Below are 6,658 nucleotides of genomic sequence, written 5' to 3' on the forward strand. Positions count from 1 at the left end.
TGTATCATTATTAATAATTTCCTCATTTGAAATTAAGTCACAAATTTTACATAGGCCTAGTGCTAAATATCCATAATGTTTATCCAGTACATTTTTCATCTTGTTTGCTACATTTTTTTTCCTATTTCGTGTTCCAACTATTATGTATCAGCCTTATTATTTCACTATGTTAATATGATGGTGCATTACGTTTTTGTTTTACGTAATTTTTCATTTCACATATTGTTGTAATGAATAACAAATCACATTTTCAAATTTTCAACGTCAAAGACAAAATTTCCGAACCAGAACACGGTTATTTGTACAGGGACATCATTTTATTTTACTTCAATTTTTATTGTACCTGAGTTTTTGAATGTACTTCACTCCCACCCCTTCTACTAAGGAAGTTCCAACTCCACACAGAATCAAGACCGCAGATAGTAAGCAGTACTGAGTTACTGAGTATAGTACGTTCCAGATATATGTTCGCGTTTTCCAGTGACGACAGAGCTTTCAATATTGAATCATATTTTCGCACAGGTACTGTCCGTTTGCCTACATCGCATCCCGATTTCCCCCACCTGCTTCTGCTCGCCCCTCTGTAATAGCTGGGCTGTCTTAGCTCTTTTCTGGAAACATTAATTTCTCTTAGAATTTGGAAGTTTACGTAATATTATACAGCTGTTTAATTTAACTTAAATAAAAGAGCCTCGTTAAGTAATTAACTGTCACGTGATTTCCTCCCTTTCTACAATCCTGCGGCATAACCACTTGGACGGACAGTAGATAGCATGTCTGAGTAATTTTATCTTTTCGGGTCGGACAGAAGTGAAGATTGAATTTACAGTACGTAGAGTAGGTACAGAATTATTTCAACATGAGTTACTAGTACGAAGGACGAAACTGGCAATTGGAATTAGATGCAATAGTCTATAGTACGATAATATGCACAAAAAAACTGAAGCTTGTATCGAAATGAACGGCCACCATTTTCAAAATTGTGTTTAAATATTCATATTATGATTATTTTTCAATTTAACTTCTTTCTCTATATTGTACGCTAATGTGCTGTAGACAGTATAATATACACTGCATAATGAATACGTTCGCATGGATAACTCACTTCGTGAGTAAAAACACTTATTCTTAAAACAGTACTGTACTTTGATTAAAGAAAAACCTAATGAAAATTATCAAACTCAAAATCGCGATATTTCCTAGTTTACGTAAATGGATAAACTACTTTTCTTCCTTCCTATACCTAGTAGAGTGATTTGTGTTTTACGCCAGTATCATCGAACTCCAGTCTTGGAGGGGGGAGCAAGCGGTGTTTCCGGTTCTCTAAAGGTATAGACAGGTTAATATTAAAAATGGTAGTAAAAATAAAATGATGTCCCTGTATATGTTATATTATTTTACATAAAAATATATATTTTTATGTAAATACACATTTTAAATATTTGAACTATAAATACATAAATAGCTATGTGCTGTCTCGCACACTTGAAGGGGAATCTCTTACCTATAAAATGAAAGCTGATGCAGTGCATTCGATTCTTATGTTCTCCAATCAGATGCGTTAGCTAGATTCATTTTGTTTTAAATTTAGTAGGTTATTTTACGACGCTTTATCAACAGCTTGGGTTATTTAGCGTCTGAACGAGATGAAGGTGATAATGCCGGTGAAATGAGTTTGGGGTCCAACACCGAAAGTTACCCAGCATTTCCTCATATTGGGTTGAGGAAAAACCCCGGAAAAAACCTCAACCAGGTAAATTGCCCCGACCAGGAATCTAACCCGGGTCACCTGGTTTCGCGGCTAGAAGCGCTAACCGTTACTCCACAGGTGTGGACAGCTAGAATCATCCTGACGGTTTATGCAGTACTGCAGTACCGGTACACAAGTGAAGTGATTGGTGATTCTATTGTATTGTAATTATTTACATTCCATGGTATTCCTACATAGCTTCACAGCTAGAATATGAACATGCAAAAATTGTTATTTGTGCAACAAGTGGATAATCTTGATAATTATAGGACGAGTTAATGTTCTTCGCACTCACTATTGTTCGTGCGACAATTTTCAAGAGTGTCATAATAAGATTATCCACGAGTTGTATACAACACTTTATGGCATCTTAGCATTATAAATTGTAGGAAATAAATTACGAAAGAAATTCGGAATCCATAGCTGACAAATTGTCTTCATATGGTCGTATCGTATCGATTAGTTGCACCTGGCATTGACATTGAGTAAAGAGAAATGGATGACCTTGCGGGTTATGTAACTAATATTCTTTTATTTTGTTAATATAGATTCTCTGAACCACAGAATTATTTTATATGATACTAGCCGTACCCGTGCGCTCCGCTGCACCTGTTAGAAATAAATATAAAGTAATTACATAATTAAAATAGGACGTTTGATCCAGGGAACAACTTTTACAACAGCGCAAGATAATCTGCTTCGCTCATTACCCAATTTTTTTCATTGCATTTATTACATATATATTTTATGTATTTTAACACGATTCAATTGAGCATAGTTAAAATTTGAATTATAAAATAATGGATTGGTAAGCTAACGTACTATTACTGCATACTAAATCAATACACTCTCGTTGTTCGTTAATTCTCTGAGATTAAAATGAGTGTACATAAATAGTATTTTAAGAAATATAGAAAACGAATGTACAAAATAGCCTATCAAATTTTCTGTGCATAAGAAGCTATTTTAATCTTACCTGTCCTCGATTTACTCAGACGTTACTGTAATAACATTATAGCAATATGTCCCTCTAGAGAAACTACACTTTCCAATGGTGAAATAATAATTAATTATACAAATCGGTTAATTTAGCTTCTCATACTACTTCATACAAACACAGAAATATACTCTGTAGGCTATGTTTAATAGCTTTCGAGTGTTGATGTCCAAGGCCCCTGTTTCGATTGTTGTTGTCGAAGGCCCCTTATAGACGAAGTCATTTGTTCTTAATTCATTGCACCGTCTTAGATAGCGTTATTTTAATTTTAAAACTCATTTATCTCATGAAATATCAGTCCTATCAAAATTTTGTAAAGAATAAAACGTATCGGAAATCATTTTTAAAGAAACGTTTGTTATGTAACATTTTTCACAAAAATCAATAATAAGCGAGATATTTCGTTTTATTTAATTCAGACCCCCTTATAACCCCCCTTTTAAATAAAGTATTTTGAATGCCATATAGACTAAAATCTAAGTTACAACGAACTTAATCTATATTCCAATTTTCATATAAATCGGTTCAGCCATTATCGCGTGAAAAGGTAACAAACATACAGACAGACATACAAACAAAAATGTCAAAAATGCGATTTTCGGTTTCAGGGTGGTTAATTATATATGTTAGGACCAATTATTTTCGGAAAACCAAAAATTGCCAGAAAAATTTCGGCTACAGATTTATTATTAGTATAGATTACAAAAGTGATACAAAATTATTAAAGATTAAAAATAAATAATACGTTACCTTCTGTCCTGCATTTTATTTCTTCTTACGTCGCGCGTACAAGCGGTAAGCAAGATAGCAAGCGTTCCGGTATTACGGCATAGCGAATACGTCATTGCTTTTGTTGGCACGCGTGCTATAGTAAGCCGATTACGCACGATATTAGATGTAGTAACAATATGTTTATAATACTAGGATGGAATAAAAATCTTTATTGTGATATAATGTCTTAATTATTATAGTCACAGACTAGTTCAAATATATAAAGAAGAATTTTAATAGTACATTATGCAACGAGCCTATAATGGTAGTAATTAAGACGCGAGTATGTTTGTTTATGAAACGAGCGCAAGCGAGTTTCATAATTTTCATACGAGCGTCTTAATTACCATTATAGGCAAGTTTCATACGACTTTTTTATGCTGGACCATAATTCTAACTTGAAATTATTCATAAGTATTCAAGTTGTGCTTATGTAAGCGAGGAGCGGAACTGACCTGAATTGTGAGATGTGCGCAGACGCGAAAGTATTGATTTTTTCCGAGGCACGAATGTCATTGACCTTGATATACCTAGAGAATAACATTAATATTAGGCTTGATATAACCTGGAAATTGACTTAGAATTGGAAAACGAGATGACAAATTGAATTTATTTGAATATTATTCACAATTAACGCTAATTATTATAGTAACAGAACATAACCTTCTGCGACAGTATTGGATTTCCAGCCTCCGTGACTTTATCGCTAAAATTGTCTTTCGATTGCATATCCGAGAATAATCGATACATGCGGTTTCATAATGGTACAATGGTGATTTCTCATTGGCTGAACAACTGAATTATAATGAATAGGTGTACGTTAATGAGGTGCATTAAAGGGCTACTACCAGGTATATAATTACTACATTTCGGCATGGTCGAGCATAAAATATAATGTACTAGTACAACACAGAGGTTTAGTATCAATAATTAATACAAGATATAAATATACATAAAGAGCTGTTGAAAGTCATAAATTCACTTACAGCGTACAAGGCATGAGAAATTAGGTACTTCTTTAATTCGGCCCTATATAATCATATGTTTTTAGTTTGATTTTTTATGTCCATATGGAGGCTATTAAAAGTTTTACTGTCATACGCTATAACGCACTTCTTTTTAATAGCACGGTAGACTTCCCGATGGAGTATGAAAGTAATTTCTTTGACACGTATTTATGCTATCAACTGTTGAATTAGTTACAAAGTTCTCACGATAACATACAAATAATGAAAAAATGTATTGACAAACCATGGGCATTATTTGTAGTTTTATGAAAATGCTCCTACACGTTTCCCTAGATTTGACACCTACTACTGGGTGTTCAGTTCAAAGTGTTTCATGGCTCGCTGTATGCCGTCATATAGCTAGTCGATAAGCCTAGAGAATTCAATCTTCCTACACTTCCGCAGAGGTGTATTACCTATGTGTCAGAGAAGTTGAATAGCAAGTACGGCGTTCATTCTGAAGAGTACTTACTGATATGTACGGTAACGCCGGTAGTGGCAGGAATGTGAACTGTTTGGAAAAATGTACTGAGGTGGGTTTTTTTTCTTACTGGCAGGATATGGGGAGAGGGTTAAGACGATTTCTTACGTGTTTGTTGACATTAACTTCGACGGTCAACATGGACACAGAGCATTTGATTTGTATTGTGGAATGTTGCCGTACGCAACCGATGATAACAAATACCCTGCGTACGACTTGCCCGCGCAAAACACAGTTCGAAAGAGATTATGGTAGCACACAGACTTTACAGACCGCCACCTGTTGCTACGACGTTCATGTTATACCGTACACGTTCTCACGTTCAGATTGACCGCCTTGATTAATAGGCAACTTCTCTGACATAAAAGCTGAAACTCGCTTCAAATCGCTGATTCACAACAGTGACGTCATGACAGACTTTGAAATGAATACCCAGTATTATTCTAATTACTTCTTTGTAGTAGGAATATGCTGTTACTATCTGTAGAATTTTCCCAATATATTATTCAAAAACTCATTACCGAGTGGAAGTATGCAAATTACACTGTTTTAAGGTACCTACTGAAATTTACTATGTATCTCTTGCATATATCAAATTCATGGGTTAAAAATTAATAAAGAGTGTTATACTAAGAACCTACGATCAGACTGATAAAAACAATTATGTTGATTTATAAAAGGAAAATACATCTAAATTGTCATAGAATACCATAAATCAATAAATAAATACTTCCTGAATAAACAAAATAACACAAATAATTTTGGCCAGCTACATCAGGTAACCCAAACTCTTCACATGCACACTCGAGACGATGTTCAGAAAACTAAACCGGAGCCAGAAGAGAAAAGGGATAAATATCAATGGAATGCTATCTAACATAGGATTTGCAGACGTCATAGTGCTGTTCGCAAAATCCGCCACAGAACTAGAGGAAATGTTAGCAGATCTGAGCAAAGAAAGCGAGAAAACGGGCCTACAGATGAACCCTGCAAAGACCAAAGCAATGACAAACGACATAGAGACACCAATAATGATAGACGGCACACACATTCAGTACTATAAACAATATGTATATTTGGGACAAGAAGTCAGCCTAACTGAAAAGAGGGACAAAGAAATTCGAAGAAGAATTAACCTAGCATAGGGGAAATTCTGGGGATTCAAATTCCTACTCTTAGACAAAGATGTTAATATACAATTAAGACTGGAAGCCCTACGGAACTGTATCATACCGACCATAACATATGGCAGCCAAACCTGGTCGTTGACTAAAAAACAAGCACAGAAAATACAGGTATGCCAACGCAAAATGGAGAGAAAGATATTAGAGATTAAACTACAGGACAAAATAAGAAATGAAGAACTGAGATTAAAAAGCGGTATCGAAATGGCCTGCAAGACAGGGAGAAGACTAAAATGGAAATGGGGAGGACATGTAGCCAGACTACCCGCCGACAGATGGGCATACGCCACTACAGTCTGGGACCCAAGGATGGGATGAAAAGAAAGGGGAAGAAGAAAGAAGGAGATGGGCACAGGACTTCGTTGACATGATAGGACCGCAGTGGACGCGTATTGCGAGAGACAGAGAAAAGTGGAAAGACATAATTTTAGATTTAGAATAAGTAACAGTAGAACACAAAACAGTGAA

Source organism: Periplaneta americana, chromosome 13, assembly GCF_040183065.1.
Source record: "Periplaneta americana isolate PAMFEO1 chromosome 13, P.americana_PAMFEO1_priV1, whole genome shotgun sequence".
Lineage (NCBI taxonomy): Eukaryota > Metazoa > Arthropoda > Insecta > Blattodea > Blattidae > Periplaneta > Periplaneta americana.